Source organism: Parasteatoda tepidariorum, chromosome 9, assembly GCF_982258835.1.
Source record: "Parasteatoda tepidariorum strain Cologne lab strain chromosome 9, Ptep-v5.0, whole genome shotgun sequence".
Lineage (NCBI taxonomy): Eukaryota > Metazoa > Arthropoda > Arachnida > Araneae > Theridiidae > Parasteatoda > Parasteatoda tepidariorum.
In genome coordinates this window covers 58,325-77,681 of record NC_141763.1, presented here as the reverse complement: position 1 = coordinate 77,681, position 19,357 = coordinate 58,325, and positions in this window count along the sequence as shown.

Genomic DNA, 19,357 nt, shown 5'->3' with positions numbered 1-19,357 from the left:
TTATTTTGGCCTATTGTGGGCCAACTAATTGGGGTATAAAAAAATCCTTCGGTAAATTTGTTTGATACATTAAACTCTAATTAATGGCGGAGTTTGAAATTTATAGGTTAATATTCTAGGGAGTTACGGGGTTGATGTGCGCGTGCCTTCTAATACTACTTTTGTCCCTTTTTCAGCCATTATTCGCTCTTTAACCAAGAAAAATAATTCTTTTCACATATAGAATACTTTATTCTCTTTAAAATGTTGAAAAGAAGTTTAAAAAATAAAAGAAATTAAAATAAATAAATAAATGAAAATTATCCGAAATTTATCCGTTTATTAGCTGTTATTCGCTATTTCCCAAAGAAAAAATAGTTTATTTTTATATACAGAAGACTTGATTCACGTTAAAATATCAAAAAACATATTAAAAAAAATAATAAAAAAAAGAGAAAACTTGAACGTCGACCCTCGCAGTGTTTCGAACCCATGAACGCCGGGACAACAAATCCGACTTGCCACACAGCTTTACCAATTGCGCCATGCTTCACATGCCTGCTTCGCGAATATTTAGCTTAAAACACCTCCTCCCGGAAAGTAAACAAAACTTATTTTGGCCTATTGTGGGCCAACTAATTGGGGTATAAAAAAATCCTTCGGTATATTTGTTTGATACATTAAACTCTAATTTAGGGCGGAGTTTGAAATTTATAGGTTAATATTCTAGGGAGTTACGGGGTGTGATGTGCGCGTGCCTTCTAATACTACTTTTGTACGTTTTTCAGCCATTATTCGCTCTTTAACCAAGAAAAATAATTCTTTTCACATATAGAATACTTTATTCTCTTTAAAATGTTGAAAGGAAATTTTAAAAATAATAGAAATTAAAATAAATAAATAAATGAAAATTATCCGAAATTTATCCGTTTATTAGCTGTTATTCGCTATTTCCCAAAGAAAAAATAGTTTATTTTTATATACAGAAGACTTGATTCACGTTAAAATATCAAAAAACATATTAAAAAAAATAATAAAAAAAAGAGAAAACTTGAACGTCGACCCTCGCAGTGTTTCGAACCCATGAACGCCGGGACAACAAATCCTACTTGCCACACAGCTTTACCAATTGCGCCATGCTTCACATGCCTGCTTCGCGAATATTTAGCTTAAAACACCTCCTCCCGGGAAGTAAACAAAACTTATTTTGGCCTATTGTGGGCCAACTAATTGGGGTATAAAAAAATCCTTCGGTATATTTGTTTGATACATTAAACTCTAATTTAGGGCGGAGTTTGAAATTTATAGGTTAATATTCTAGGGAGTTACGGGGTGTGATGTGCGCGTGCCTTCTAATACTACTTTTGTACCTTTTTCAGCCATATTTCGCTCTTTGACCAAGAAAAATAATTCTTTTCACATATAGAATACTTTATTCTCTTTAAAATGTTGAAAAGAACTTTTAAAAATAATAGAAATTAAAATAAATAAATAAATGAAAATTATCCGAAATTTATCCGTTTATTAGCTGTTATTCGCTATTTCCCAAAGAAAAAATAGTTTATTTTTATATACAGAAGACTTGATTCACGTTAAAATATCAAAAAACATATTAAAAAAAATAATAAAAAAAAGAGAAAACTTGAACGTCGACCCTCGCAGTGTTTCGAACCCATGAACGCCGGGACAACAAATCCGACTTGCCACACAGCTTTACCAATTGCGCCATGCTTCACATGCCTGCTTCGCGAATATTTAGCTTAAAACACCTCCTCCCGGAAAGTAAACAAAACTTATTTTGGCCTATTGTGGGCCAACTAATTGGGTTATAAAAATATCCTTCGCTATATTTGTTTGATACATTAAACTCTAATTTAGGGCGGAGTTTGAAATTTATAGGTTAATATTCTAGGGAGTTACGGGGGGTGATGTGCGCGTGCCTTCTAATACTACTTTTGTCCCTTTTTCAGCCATTATTCGCTCTTTAACCAAGAAAAATAATTCTTTTCACATATAGAATACTTTATTCTCTTTAAAATGTTGAAAAGAAATTTAAAAAATAATAGAAATTAAAATAATTAAATAAATGAAAATTATCCGAAATTTATCCGTTTATTAGCTATTATCCGCTATTTCCCAAAGAAAAAATAGTTTATTTTTATATACAGAAGACTTGATTCACGTTAAAATATCAAAAAACATATAAAAAAAAAAATAATAAAAAAATAAAAATATATAATCGTCGACCCTCGCAGTGTTTCGAACCCATGAACGCCGGGACAACAAATCTGACTTGCCATACAGCTATACCAATTGCGCCATGCTTCACATGCCTGCTTCGCGAATATTTAGCTTAAAACACCTCCTCCCGGAAAGGAAACAAAACTTATTTTAGCCTATTGTGGGCCAACTATTTGGGGTATAAAAAAATCCTTCGGTATATTTGTTTGATACATTAAACTCTTATTTAGGGCGGAGTTTGAAATTTAAAGGTTAATATTCTAGGGAGTTACGGGGTGTGATGTGCGCGTGCCTTCTAATGCTACTTTTGTCCCTTTTTCAAACATTATTCGCTCTTCAACCAAGAAAAATAATTCTTTTCACATATAGAACACTTTATTCTCTTTAAAATGTAGAAAAGAAGTTTAAAAAATAATAGAAATTAAAATAAATAAATAAATGAAAATTATCCGAAATGTATCCGTTTATTAGCTATTATTCGCTATTTCCCAAAGAAAAAATAGTTTATTTTTATATACAGAAGACTTGATTCACGTTAAAATATCAAAAAACATATTAAAAAAAATAATATAAAAAAAGAGAAAATTTGAAAGTCGACCCTCTCGGTGTTTCGAACCCATGAACACCGGGACAACAAATCCGACTTGCCACTCAGCTTTACCAATTGCGCCATGCTTCGCGAATATTTAGCTTAAAACACCTCCTCCCGGAAAGTAAACAAAACTTATTTTGGCCTATTGTGGGCCATCTAATTGGGGTATAAAAAAATCCTTCGGTAAATTTGTTTGATACATTAAACTCTAATTTAGGGCGGAGTTTGAAATTTATAGGTTAATATTCTAGGGAGTTACGGGTGTGATGTGCGCGTGCCTTCTAATACTACTTTTGTCCCTTTTTCAGCCATTATTCGCTCTTGAACCAAGAAAAATAATTCTTTTCACATATAGAATACTTTATTCTCTTTAAAATGTTGAAAAGAAGTTTAAAAAATTAAATTTTCTTGTTATCTTTTGTGGGGTGAAAAATTTAAATACATCAAAATTAAATATCTTTAAATTCCTCCATTTTAAATACCTTCATTAATGAAGTAGAGAAGCAGAGGGGGCCCTGTCCTTACGCAGACTGATCAAAGTGCTCACCCTCCCGTTTACTGCAGACAGTGATGCTTGACTTCGGTGTTTTACTGGTCTTATGAATGGTAAAATTACCCGTAACTTAAAACACAAATCACATTAATAAAATAAAACTTCCCAGAATATTAAGCCTGTTAACACATCGCCTCGAAAGCATAACATAAACTGAGGGATATACAGGAAGTTATCTAATTTTTTTTTTTTTTTTTTGGTTTTAGGAAGATGGTCATTGTTTATATTCAGTTAACCATCCATATAGCCTTACTGAGGGTAGCATTTCATGTTTTCTTGCAGATTGAGGTCAGGAGAAAGGACAGGTCATTCATGACCTGCACTCTATTATTCAAAAACCACTACTTTGAAGAATTTTCGTGTAGATGACGGCATTCTCTTACTGGAAATTTCTTTGTTGATAAACAAAAAACTCCTTAACTTTTGAATATTTGAATGTAAAAAAAAAATTCTCAAATTTAAATAAGGCATTTGCGCATGTAGTACTAAAAAAAAATATTGTTATACGCAATTGCATAATTTTCAGAAATGTTTTATAATTATCTGAATGTTAAAAATTCTCAAATTAATATGAAAAATTTCTACAGTACAGTGATAAAAAAATCATCTTCACGATTTTTTTTTAGATATATCTCCGCAATTTTTTCAGTACTGCATTGTAGAAATCGCACTTCAGAATATTGGAATAATTAGGCCAAGTTAAAAATAAATTTCCAAGTAGCTGTTTTCGTAAATTTTAAAGTATCTCAAGAATTATTATCGACCCATTTCTTTCAAATTTTGGATTTTGTCGTTTAAAATTAATTCGCTAAAAATTATGCAAAAAAATTTGCAATTTAAAATTTAAAATTACTCGATTATTGTCATGTAAAATAATAATAAAAACGCATTCAAAATTATTTTCACTTGAAATGTTAAAGCTTTGTGTGACCAAATTTTATAATTGTTTGCAAAGGTTTTTAGCAAAGGTTTGCAAAGGTTAAAAAGTTTCATGACGAAGTTTTCAAAAAGTGAAATTGACATTAACTAAGATATTGAACAATAAAGCATTATAATATGTTGTATCTAGTTTTCTGCGCTATACTATTGGGAATGTAAATTGCTTATCAGTCAAATATATTTCATCCGAGTTTTTCGAAGTTAGATTGGTGTATATAATTTGTACTGCAAGCACTGGACAGCGATAGCCTCGTTGGCAGGAAATTGGACTTGGTTGGTTCGTAAGAAAGAGAAGTTGAAATCCAGCCGACCAAAGACTATCCGTTTAATAAATGGTGACTGGAACAAGTTAAATCTGTAGGGTCATAAATTCCTCTATGTTCCCATAACAAATTAAACCTCTGAGGGTGCTGAATCGGTTCTCTGTTTCAGGTCAGAACTACGACGTGTGGATGAATGACAACAAATCTAACTTGCCACGCACCTTTACCAACTGAGCCATGATTCACATGCCTGCCCGAGAATATTTAGCTTAAAACACCACCTCCCGGTTAGTAAACAAAACTTATTTTGTCAGATTGTGGGCCCACTAATTGGTATATAAAAAAATCCTTCGGTACAATTGTTCGATACATCATATTCTAATTTTGGGCGGAGTTTGAAATTTATAGGTTAATATTATAGGAAGTTACGGGGTGTGATGTGGGCGTGCCTCCTGATATGTCTTCTGCCCCTTTTTCAGCTTTTATTCGCTCTTTAACAAAGAAAAATATTTCTTTTCACATATAGAAGACTTTATTCGCTTTAAAATATTGAAAAGAAGTTAAAAAAAATAATGTAAATTAAAATAAATAAATAAATAAAAATTATCTGAAATTTATCCGTTTATTAGCTATTATTCACTATTTCCCAAAGAAAAAATAGTTTTTTTTTATATACAGAACATTTGTTTCACATTAAAATATCTAAAAATATATTTAAAAAAAATAATATATAAAAAACGAAAAAATTTGAATGTCGACCTTCGCAGGGATTCGAACCCATGGCCCCCGGGACAACAAATCTAACTCGCCACACAGCTTTACCAACTGCGCCATGATTCACATGCCTGCCCGCGAATATTTAACTTAAAAGACCACCTTCTGGTTAGTAAACAAAACTTATTTTTGCGGATTGTGGGCCCATTAATTGGTATATAAAAAAATCCTTCGGTACAATTGTTTGATACATTAAATTCTAATTTTGGGCGGAGTTTGAAATTTATAGGTTAATATTATAGGGAGTTACGGGGTGTGATGTGTGCGTGTATCCTGATTTGACTTCTGTCCCGTTTTCTGCCTTTATTCGCTCTTTAACAAAGAAAAATATTTCTTTTCACATATAGAACGCTTTAATCGCTTTAAAATATTGAAAAGAAGTTTAAAAAAATAATATAAATTAAAATAAATAAATGAATAAAATTTATCCGAAATTTATCCGATTATTAGCTATTATTCGCTATTTCCCAAAGAAAAAATAGTTTTTTTTATATGCAGACCATTTGCTTCACATTAAAATATCTAAAAATATATTTAAAAAAAAATAATATATAAAAAAAGAAAAAATTTGAATATCGATTGTCGCAGGGATTCGAACCCATGGCCCCCGGAACCACAAATCTAACTCGCCACACAGCTTTACCAACAGCGCCATGATTCACATGCCTGCCCGCGAATATTTAACTTAAAAGACCACCTTCTGGTTAGTAAACAAAACTTATTTTGGCGGATTGTGGGCCCACTAATTAGTATATTAAAAAATCCTTCGGTACAATTGTTTGATACATTAAATTCTAATTTTGGGCGGAGTTTGAAATTTATAGGTTAATATTATAGGGAGATACGGGGTTTGATGTGCGCGTGCCTCCTGATGTGACTTCCGTCCCGTTTTCAGCCTTTATTCACTCTTTAACAAAGAAAAATATTTCTTTTCATAGATAAAACGCTTTAATCGCTTTAAAATATTGAAAAGAAGTTAAAAAAAATAATATAAATTAAAATAAATAAATAAATAAAATTTATCCGAAATTTATCCGATTATTAGCTATTATTCGCTATTTCCCAAAGAAAAAATAGTTTTTTTTTATATACAGAACATTTGTTTCACATTAAAATATCTAAAAATACGTAAAAAAAATAATATATTAAAAAAAAAAAATTGTACTTCGACCGTAGAATGGATTCGAACCCATGGCCCCCGGGACAACAAATCTAACTCGCCACACAGCTTTACCAACTGCTCCGTGATTCACATGCCTGCCCGCGAATATTTCACTTAAAACACCACCTTCCAGTTAGTAAACAAAACTTATTTTGGCAGATAGTGGGCCCACTAATTGGTATATAAAAAAATCCTTCGGTACAATTGTTTGATACATTAAATTCTAATTTTGGGCGGAGTTTGAAATTTACAGGATAATACTATAGAGAGATACGAGGTGTGATGTGTGCGTGCCTCCTAATGTGACTTCCGTCCCGTTTTCAGCCTTTATTTACTCTTTAACAAAGAAAAATATTTCTTTTCACATATAAAACGCTTTAATCGCTTTAAAATATTGAAAAGAAGTTTAAAAAAATAATATAAATTAAAATAAATAAATAAATAAAATTTATCCGAAATTTATCCGATTATTAGCTATTATTCGCTATTTCCCAAAGAAAAAATAGTTTTTTTTTTATATACAGAACATTTGTTTCACATCAAAATATCTAAAAATACGTAAAAAAAATAATATATTAAGAAAAAAAAATTGTATGTCGACCGTCGCATGGATTCGAACCCATGGCCCCCGGGACAACAAATCTAACTCGCCACACAGCTTTACCAACTGCTCCGTGATTCACATGCCTGCCCGCGAATATTTCACTTAAAATACCACCTTCCGGTTAGTAAACAAAACTTATTTTGGCAGATAGTGGGCCCACTAATTGGTATATAAAAAAACCTTCGGTACAATTGTTTGATACATTAAATTCTAATTTTGGGCGGAGTTTGAAATTTATAGGTTAATACTATAGAGAGATACGAGGTGTGATGTGTGCGTGCCTCCTGATGTGACTTCCGTCCCGTTTTCAGCCTTTATTTACTCTTTAGCAAAGAAAAATATTTCTTTTCACATATAAAACGCTTTAATCGCTTTAAAATATTGAAAAGAAGTTTAAAAAAAATAATATAAATTAAAATAAAAAAATAAATAAAATTTATCCGAAATTTATCCGATTATTAGCTATTATTCGCTATTTCCCAAGGAAAAAATAGTTTTTTTTATATGCAGAACATTTGTTTCACATTAAAATATCTAAAAATATATTTAAAAAAAAATAATATATAAAAAAAGAAAACATTTGAATATCGACCGTCGCAGGGATTCGAACCCATGGCCCCCGGAACCACAAATCTAACTCGCCTCACAGCTTTACCAACAGCGCCATGATTCACATGCCTGCCCGCGAATATTTAACTTAAAAGACCACCTTCTGGTTAGTAAACAAAACTTATTTTGGCGGATTGTGGGCCCACTAATTAGTATATAAAAAAATCCTTCGGTACAATTGTTTGATACATTAAATTCTAATTTTGGGCGGAGTTTGAAATTTATAGGTTAATATTATAGGGAGATACGGGGTTTGATGTGCGCGTGCCTCCTGATGTGACTTCCGTCCCGTTTTCAGCCTTTATTCACTCTTTAACAAAGAAAAATTTTTCTTTTCATAGATAAAACGCTTTAATCGCTTTAAAATATTGAAAAGAAGTTAAAAAAATAATATATATTAAAATAAATAAATAAATAAAATTTATCCGAAATTTATCCGATTATTAGCTATTATTCGCTATTTCCCAAAGAAAAAACAGTTTTTTTTTATATACAGAACATTTGTTTCACATTAAAATATCTAAAAATACGTAAAAAAAATAATATATTAAAAAAAAAAAATTGTACTTCGACCGTAGAATGGATTCGAATCCATGGCCCCCGGGACAACAAATCTAACTCGCCACACAGCTTTACCAACTGCGCCGTGATTCACATGCCTGCCCGCGAATATTTCACTTAAAACACCACCTTCCAGTTAGTAAACAAAACTTATTTTGGCAGATAGTGGGCCCACTAATTGGTATATAAAAAAATCCTTCGGCACAATTGTTTGATACATTAAATTCTAATTTTAGGCGGAGTTTGAAATTTATAGGATAATACTATAGAGAGATACGAGGTGTGATGTGTGCGTGCCTCCTAATGTGACTTCCGTCCCGTTTTCAGCCTTTATTTACTCTTTAACAAAGAAAAATATTTCTTTTCACATATAAAACGCTTTAATCGCTTTAAAATATTGAAAAGAAGTTTAAAAAAAATAATATAAATTAAAATAAATAAATAAATAAAATTTATCCGAAATTTATCCGATTATTAGCTAATATTCGCTATTTCCCAAAGAAAAAATAGTTTTTTTTTTATATGCAGAACATTTGTTTCACATTAAAATATCTAAAAATATATATAAAAAAAATAATATATAAAAAAAGAAAAAATTTGAATGTCGACCGTCACAGGGATTCGAACCCATGGCCCCCGGGACCACAAATCTAACTCGCCACACAGCTTTACCAAATGCACCATGATTCACATGCCTGCCCGCGAATATTTAACTTAAAACTCCTCCTTCCGGTTAGTAAACAAAACTTATTTTGGCAGATAGTGGGCCCACTAATTGGTATATAAAAAAATCCTTCGGTACAATTGTTTGATACATTAAATTCTAATTTTGGGCGGAGTTTGAAATTTATAGGTTAATATTATAGGGAGATACGGGTGTGATGTGTGCGTGCCTTCTGATTTGACTTCCGTCCCGTTTTCAGCCTTTATTCACTCTTTAACAAAGAAAAATATTTCTTTTCACATATAAAACGCTTTAATCGCTTTAAAATATTGAAAAGAAGTTTAAAAAAATAATATAAATTAAAATAAAAAAATAAATAAAATTTACCCGAAATTTATCCGATTATTAGCTATTATTCGCTATTTCCCAAAGAAGAAATAGTTTTTTTTATATGCAGAACATTTGTTTCACATTAAAATATCTAAAAATATATTTAAAAAAAAATAATATATAAAAAAAGAAAAAATTTGAATATCGACCGTCGCAGGGATTCGAACCCATGGCCCCCGGAACCACAAATCGAACTCGCCACACAGCTTTACCAAATGCGCCATGATTCACATTCCTGCCCGCGAATATTTAACTTAAAACTCCACCTTCTGGTTAGTAAACAAAACTTATTTTGGCAGATTGTGGGCCCACTAATATGTATATTAAAAAATCCTTCGGTACAATTGTTTGATACATTAAATTCTAATTTTGGGCGGAGTTTGAAATTTATATGTTAATATTATAGGGAGTTACGGGGTGTGATGTGTGCGTGCCTCCTGATGTGACTTCTGTCCTGTTTTCTGCCTTTATTCACTCTTTAACAAAGAAAAATATTTCTTTTCACATATAAAACGCTTTAATCGCTTTAAAATATTGAAAAGAAGTTTAAAAAAATAATATAAATTAAAATAAATAAATAAATAAAATTTATCCGAAATTTATCCGATTATTCGCTATTATTCGTATTTCCCAAAGAAGAAATAGTTTTTTTTATATGCAGAACATTTGTTTCACATTAAAATATCTAAAAATATATTTAAAAAAAATAATATATAAAAAAAGAAAAAATTTGAATGTCGACCGTCGCAGGGATTCGAACCCATGGCCCCCGGGACCACAAATCTAACTCGCCACACAGTTTTACCAACTGCGCTGTGATTCACATGCGTTCCCGCCAATATTTAACTAAAACACCACCTTCCGGTTAGTAAACAAAACTTATTTTGGCAGATAGTGGGCCCACTAATTGGTATATAAAAAAATCCTTCGGTACAATTGTTTGATACATTAAATTCTAATTTTGGGCGGAGTTTGAAATTTATAGGTTAATATTATAGGGAGATACGGGGTGTGATGTGCGCGTGCCTCCTGATGTGACTTCCGTCCCGTTTTCAGCCTTTATTCACTCTTTAACAAAGAAAAATATTTCTTTTCACATATAAAACGCTTTAATCGCTTTAAAATATTGAAAAGAAATTAAAAAAAAATAATATAAATTAAAATAAATAAATAAATAAAATTTGTCCGAAATTTATCCGATTATTAGCTATTATTCGCTATTTCCCAAAGAAGAAATAGTTTTTTTTATATGCAGAACATTTGTTTCACATTAAAATATCTAAAAATATATTTAAAAAAAAATAATATATAAAAAAAGAAAAAATTTGAATATCGACCGTCGCAGGGATTCGAACCCATGGCCCCCGGAACCACAAATCGAACTCGCCACACAGCTTTACCAAATGCGCCATGATTCACATGCCTGGCCGCGATTATTTAACTTAAAAGACCACCTTCTAGTTAGTAAACAAAACTTATTTTTGCGAATTGTGGGTCCATTAATTGGTATATAAAAAAATCCTTCGGTACAATTGTTTGATACATTAAATTCTAATTTTGGGCGGAGTTTGAAATTTATAGGTTAATATTATAGGGAGATACGGGGTGTGATGTGCGCGTGCCTCCTGATGTGACTTCCGTCCCGTTTTCAGCCTTTATTCACTCTTTAACAAAGAAAAATATTTCTTTTCACATATAAAACGCTTTAATCGCTTTAAAATATTGAAAAGAAATTAAAAAAAAATAATATAAATTAAAATAAATAAATAAATAAAATTTGTCCGAAATTTATCCGATTATTAGCTATTATTCGCTATTTCCCAAAGAAAAAATAGTTTTTTCTTATATGCAGAACATTTGTTTCACATTAAAATATCTAAAAATATATACAAAAAAAAATAATATATAAAAAAAGAAAAAATTTGAATGTCGACCGTCGCAGGGATTCGAACCCATGGCCCCCGGGACCACAAATTTAACTCGCCTCACAGCTTTACCAAATGCACCATGATTCACATGCCTGACCGCGAATATTTAACTTAAAACTCCTCCTTCCGGTTAGTAAACAAAACTTATTTTGGCAGATAGTGGGCCCACTAATTGGTATATAAAAAAATCCTTCGGCACAATTGTTTGATACATTAAATTCTAATTTTAGGCGGAGTTTGAAATTTATAGGTTAATATTATAGGGAGATACGGGTGTGATGTGTGCGTGCCTTCTGATGTGACTTCCGTCCCGTTTTCAGCCTTTATTCACTCTTTAACAAAGAAAAATATTTCTTTTCACATATAAAACGCTTTAATTGCTTTAAAAATTGAAAAGAAGTTTAAAAAAAAATAATATAAATTAAAATAAATAAATAAATAAAATTTATCCGAAATTTATCCCATTATTAGCTATTATTCGCTATTTCCCAAAGAAAAAATAGTTTTTTTTATATGCAGAACATTTGTTTCATATCAAAATATCTAAAAATATATTTAAAAAAAATAATAATATATAAAAAAAGAAAAAATTTGAATGTCGACCGTTGCAGAGATTCGAACCCATGGCCCCCGGGACCACAAATCTAACTCGCCACACAGCTTTACCAACTGCGCCATGATTCACATGCCTGCCCGCGAATATTTAACTTAAAAGACCACCTTCTGGTTTGTAAACAAAACTTATTTTGGCAGATAGTGGGCCCACTAATTGGTATATAAAAAAATCCTTCGGTACAATTGTTTGATACATTATATTCTAATTTTGGGCGGAGTTTGAAATTTATAGGTTAATATTATAGGGAGATACGGGGTGTGATGTGTGCGTGCCTCCTGATGTGACTTCCGTCCCGTTTTCAGTCTTTATTCACTCTTTAACAAAGAAAAATATTTCTTTTCACATATAAAACGCTTTAATTGCTTTAAAAATTGAAAAGAAGTTTAAAAAAAATAATATAAATTAAAATAAATAAATAAATAAAATTTATCCGAAATTTATCCGATTATTAGCTATTATTCGCTATTTCCCAAAGAAAAAATAGTTTTTTTTATATGCAGAACATTTGTTTCACATTAAAATATCTAAAAATATATATAAAAAAAATAATATATAAAAAAAGAAAAAATTTGAATGTCGACCGTCACAGGGATTCGATCCCATGGCCCCCGGGTCCACAAATCTAACTCGCCACACAGCTTTACCAAATGCACCATGATTAACGTGCCTGCCCTCGAATATTTAACTTAAAACTCCTCCTTCCGGTTAGTAAACAAGACTTATTTTGGCAGATAGTGGGCCCACTAATTGGTATATAAAAAAATCCTTGGGTACAATTGTTTGATACATTAAATTCTAATTTTGTGCGGAGTTCTAAATCTATAGTTTAATATTATAGGGAGTTACGGGGTGTGATGTGTGCGTGTATCCTGATTTGACTTCTGTCCCGTTTTCTGCCTTTATTCGCTCTTTAACAAAGAAAAATATTTCTTTTCACATATAGAACGCTTTAATCGCTTTAAAATATTGAAAAGAAGTTTAAAAAAATAATATAAATTAAAATAAATAAAATTTATCCGAAATTTATCCGATTATTAGCTATTATTTGCTATTTCCCAAAGAAAAAATAGTTTTTTTTTTTATATGCAGAACATTTGCTTCACATTAAAATATCTAAAAATATATAAAAAAAAATAATAATATATAAAAAAAGAAAAAATTTGAATGTCGACCGTCGCAGAGATTCGAACCCATGGCCCCCGGGACCACAAATCTAACTCGCCACACAGCTTTACCAACTGCGCCATGATTCACATGCCTGCCCGCGAATATTTAACTTAAAAGACCACCTTCTGGTTAGTAAACAAAACTTAATTTTGCGGATTGTGGGCCCATTAATTGGTATATAAAAAAATCCTTCGGTACAATTGTTTGATACATTAAATTCTAATTTTGGGCGGAGTTTGAAATTTATAGGTTAATATTATAGGTAGTTACGGGGTGTGATGTGTGCGCGCCTCCTGATTAGACTTCTGTCCCTTTTTCAGCCATTATTCACTCTTTAGCAAAGAAAAATATTTCTTTTCACATATAGAAGACTTTATTCGCTTTAAAATATTGAAAAGAAGTTGAAAAAATAATATAAATTAAAATAAATAAATAAAATTTATCCGATTATTAGCTATTATTCGCTATTTCCCAAAGAAAAAATAGTTTTTTTTATATACAGAACACTTGATTCACGTTAAAATATCAAAAAATATATTATAAAAAATAATATTAAAAAAAGAAAAAATTTGAATGTCGACCGTCGAATGACGACCGTTGCCTATAATAAATGTATATTTATTAGAGGCAACTTTGCTTCTTTTATCCTCAACAGGAAGAAACATTTTTGGTGCAACTTTTATCCACATATTTTTTTTTCACTTTTATTACAGAGAAGGTCCCAAAAATACACTGGAATCATGCGCAGAACATAAAGCTTGTAATACAAATAAAGGTTGAACAGTTGATGTGAGGACTGAAATTTCCTTCAAAGAAAAGTTGATTTGTTCACATAACAGAAGAGCATAATTAGCACTACACAAAAGGTTTGCAAAAAGTTAGTGTCTTTGTAACAAATTTATTTCGTATTACTTTTTTTTCATCCTTTTCTTATACATTTATAAAACTGCATTTATAATAGTAAAATACTAGAGTTTGAAAATTGAATTTAGTAAACACTTTGTAGATAAAACACTAAAAAATGAACAATCAGTTCACTTAAAATTAAGATACATTACAGCTCAACAGTTTGGGAACAAAATTTCATTTTCAAAAGATTAGGTTAGGTCAAGATAATATTTTAAGTGTAAGCATAATTTTTAAACAATTTATTGGGAAATGTTTGGATTTATTATCAGAGATTGCCAAATGCTAAAGGTATATTGCAAAGATGAGAGGAGAGAGCTTTTGAAGGGAAACTGTGGTAGGCTTCACGTATCATCGTGGACTGGAAAGTAGGCCACCAGACAAGCAAGTTCGCTGCTGGAGGGAGGGGTCCTGGGTTCGAATCCCAGGGACGGACAAATTGTCAAAAAGTTTTCTTTTTTTTTGTTTTATATTTTGAATTATATTATTTTTTTATGTGTTTTTCGATATTCTGGAGGGTCTTGCATGTAGGAAATAATTTTTTTTATTGGGAAAATGGGAAAAAACTATAAAAATCCAGGAAAATCAGCTTATTTGCCCTTTCTCGACTTCTTCTGTAACATTTTGGATATTCTATATTCTAGTATGCATGGGGTGTTTTTTGTGTGCGAAATCCAGCAAAGAAAGCGTAATGGAATAATAATAAAAAAAAGAGTAAAAAAATAAAATGGCTCGAGAAAGTTTTAAATTTCGAGACCCCCTAGCTCCCTTTAATATCAAGGTATAATTTTCAAACTCGGACCTTAAGTAAGGATCTATGGTCCAGACATGGCTGCCTAAGAGAATTTTTATAGGCCAATTAGGCCTATAAGTGGCCACAGTGGGCCCCTAAAGGTATATTGCGAAGATGAGAGAGCTTTTGAAGCGAAACTGAGGTAGGCTTTACGTATCCCCGTGGACTGGAAGGTAGGCCACCAGACAAGCAAGTTCGCTGCTGGAGGGAGGGGTCCTGGGTTCGAATCCCAGGGACGGACAAATTTTCTTTCTTTTTTTTTGTTTATTTTAAATTATATTATTTTTTTAATGTGTTTTTCGATATTCTGGAGGGTCCTGCATGTAGGAAATAATTTTTTTTTATTGGGAAAATGCGAAGAAACTGGAAAAATCCAGGAAAATCAGTTTATTTTCTCTTTTTCGACTTCTTTTGTAAAATTTTGGATATTCTAGCATGCATGAGGTGTTGTCTGTGGTTGAAATCCAGCAAATAAAGCGTAATGGAATAATAAAAAAAAAGAATAAAAAAATTAAATGGCTCGAGAAAGGTTCAAATTTCAAGACCCCCTAGCTCCCTTTAATATCAAGGTATAATTTTCAAACTCGGACCCTAAGTAGGGGTCTATGGTCCAAACATGGCTGCCGAAATTTTTTTTTATAAACCAATTAGGGGTTCTCAGTGGGCCCTAAAGGCATATTGCAAAGATAAGAGGAGAGAGCTTTTGAAGCGAAACTGTGGTAGGTTTCACGTATCACCGTGGTCTGGATGGTTGGCACCAGAAAAGCAAGTTCGTTGCTGCCGGGAGGGGTACTGGTTCCGAATCCCAGGGACGGACAAATTTCCAAATAATTTTCTTTCTTTTTTTTTGTTTATTTTAAATTATATTATTTTTTAATGTGTTTTTCGATATTCTGGAGGGTCCTGCAAATAGGAAATAATTTTTTTTATATTGGGAAAATGGGAAAAAACTGGAAAAATCCAGAAAAATCAGTTTATTTGCTCTTTTTCGACTTCTTTTGTAACAATTTGGATATTCCAGCATGCATGGGGTGTTTTCTGTGTGTGAAATCTAGCAAAGAAAGCGTAATGGAATAATAAAAAAAAAGAATGGAAAAATAAAATGGCGCGAGGAAGGTTCAAATTTCGAGACCCCCTAGCTCCCTTTAATATCAAGGTATAATTTTCAAACTCGGACCCTAAGTAGGGGTCTATGGTCCAAACATGGCTGCCGGAGAAAATTTTTATTACTGTCCTCGATAGAAAGAGACTTAAGGTGGCCGCTGGTAAGCCTGGTGAACGCCGTCTGGTCCTTGCGGTTGCACCGAATATTGAGTGCACCTTCTGGACGGGTGCTCTGGTACCAGTGATGCTTGGGGGGGGGCGGGGTACAGGGCAATAAACATTGTCTTCGTGTTTCTTTTTTGATTCCAGTACCATGAAGGTGAGTGAATTTGGACTCATCAAAGTTTCTTCTGTCCACAATAGGTTAAATGGAACAAAATGAAATCAACTGTTCAAATAGTTCACTATTAGTTTCTTCAGAATTCTAATTTTCCAAATGTTGAAGGGATGGGAAGAGACCTTTATTAAATTTCAATTTTTAACTTTCCATTATGACACGAACGTAATATTTTAGTTATATAAATTTTCTATTATGATAAGCAATCTACTAACTGAAGTTTACGCATTTTCAATAAAGTTAATGAAGTGTTATTAATTCTTTGACGCAGAAATTTTATTAAACGTGTCGTACTTTTTTATTATATTGCACAAAAGTCAAAACAATTGAAAATATTGTAGTAAGTCAATTTTTTTACTTGTTGTTGCTGTAAAGATAAAATTCTTGTAACGCGGCTCACTTCTAATTTTACACTTATTAAAATTTTATTACATCTAAGAAAAAGTAATTCATCATTAAAGTTTCCTTAATCAACAAAATCAGTTATTGAATTTTTGACTATAAATAAAAAAATTAAAACTACTTTTTGGATTATATATTTCAGTATAGATTTCAGATTATTTAAGATTTTTTAGTAAATATTAGACTGATTTTATGATTTATTATACCGAAATATATTTTTACTTGCAATTAAGGTGTCAAAAGTATATAAAAGGGAAACTGGCTCATTTGCGTCAAAGGTTAAGGAATTGTGTATTGGTAGGTTAACAAACTAAGCTCTGTTATTTTATATAATTCTTTTTATTCATTGAAAGCTCTTTTACACGTAGTTTCCAAATTTAAAAAAGTTTTTTTATTTAAAGATTAGACTAATAAAGCTAAAATTTAATTTAAAAACTTTAAAAAAAATTTTGAGGTAAATGTGACTAGGTTCAATAGAACGAAATTTAAAGAATTAAATTAACTGCTCAAATGGTTCTCTTAGTGGCTTCAGAATTTTCCAAATGCTGAGGTGGAGGGCAGAGATCTTTTTAAAACCATGAAATATCAATTATAATTTTCCGATATTACAGATAATTTAAAAAATCAAATTTTGGAAATATGACTAAAAATTTTGTATTTGGATTTTATATTTTAGTATAAAATAACGATTTTTCATTAACTACTGAATTGTTTTTAAAATTCAAAATATATTTTTACTTGTAATTAGAGAACTTGAAAATATATATAAGAAATACTGGCGTCCGATCTGTGTCGGTTGAAAAAATTTTCTCATTGTGTACTAGTATGTTAAACTAAATTTTGTTATTTTATGTAATTCTGCTTATTCATTGAAAGCTCTTTATGCACCAGGTAACCAAATTTAAACAGTTTTTGTATTTAAAAAGGAGACTAATAAAGTTTTTTAGAACATTTTTAAAACTTTTAAAATAAAAAAAATTTAGTAACATTTTGATGATGGATTGATTTGTTCATTTACGTCGCACTAGAGCTGCACAATGGGCTATCGGCGACGGTCTGGGAAACATCCCTGAGGATGATCCGAAGACATGACATCACAATTTTGATCTACCACAGAGGGGATGGCACCCCCGCTTCAGTAGCCCGACGACTTGCGCGCGAAGTCAAGCACTTTACGGTAGAACAGTTTAACGGGGACCAATACCGCACACCCTCGGTCCCAACGCAGACTGATCCAAGTGGTCACCCACCCGCACACTGACCGCAGCCAGTAATGCTTTACTTCGATGGTCTGCTGGGAACCGTTTCTTAACGATCAGTCCACTGCGGGACGCATCATTGTGAGAGTAAGTTCAATACAACAAAATTTACTGAATAAAATAAACTGTTCAAATGGTTCACTTAGTTTCTTCAGAATTCTAGTTTTCCAAATGCTAAAGGGCTGGGAAAAAGACCTTGTCAAAACCATTATTAATTCTTAATCTTCCATTATTACACAAACGTAATATTCTAGCTATATAAGTTCTCCCTTATGCTAAGCAATCTCGACCAAGATAATTTTCTACTGACAAAAGTGTACACACTAACAATGAAGTTTTCTGAACTGCTTTATATCCTCGAAATACAATTCCATTAAAACAGAAAAATAGTTTCCATTGCGCTTAATATTTTATAGCTTTCAAAGCTTTTGATTATTCCACAAACGCAGATCCTTGTAGAACTACTAATTGCTTAAGTGAAATTCTTATTTCCTTAATTAAAACTATACAAAAAATTAGAAAACTGTAACGAAAAATCTTATCAATTTATATGAAGATGTTATGACTGAATACTCCAGGGACCAGAGCTTTAAATGACGAAAAAAAGGCGATTTTTACTTAGAAATATGTAGCGCTGAAACTCTTAAAAAATGTGAGTCTAAATCATATTGTCATAATTCATGCAGACTTAATGCATTTGAGCGGGTCTGAAATCGCAAGATGAAAAAGACTTCATGCAGATTTTTTTTCCTTCCGAATTAAGCTATTCCGACTTTTTAAATTCGCCGGCCAGGTGGCCGAGTGGTTAGCACGCCTGACTGGGAAGCCAATGGCTGCGGGTTCGAATCCCGCTCTGGGCATGTATGTTTCTCTCTATGTGTTGTCTGTTTCTCTCTATGTGTCGTTGTGTGTGATGTGTGAATGTGGCCCACCCTATGAACGGGTTTGTGGCAGTGTGGCGTGGGCAATGTTGCTCGCCTCCGTGACTTTGGTTCACAGGTGCCCACAGGGTAACGTAAAATGAGTAACAATTCCAGCAACTTCTAAGGCGAAGAATAAAGTTCAGTGCCTGCCCTTTGAAAAAAAAATCTCTTTAAATTTAAGTATTAAATAGAAGAATGTGTGAAAGTTTCCCAATTTCTAATCAGCATTTTTTCTTATCTAAAATATACTGAGTTCGTAATTAGCGATAAGATCCTTTTTTGAAATGTTTAAAATGGGGATATTATCTGTGACGGTTTCATCTGCTGCCAATTTTCCCGAACAACTTGGTTTAAGCACTCTTCATTAGGCCGGGATAGCCTGGTCGGTAGGGCGCTGGGCCCACGTCCGAGAGTTCGAACTTCGCCGACCGAAGACTCCTCGTGTAGTAAATGGTGACTGATGCACATTAAAGCTGCCGGGTTACAAAGTCCTCCATGTTCTCATAATAAATTATACCTCTGAGGTAACAGAACTGGCGATTGATCGTTCTCTGCCTTAGGTCAAAATTACGATCTGTGGATGAATGAATG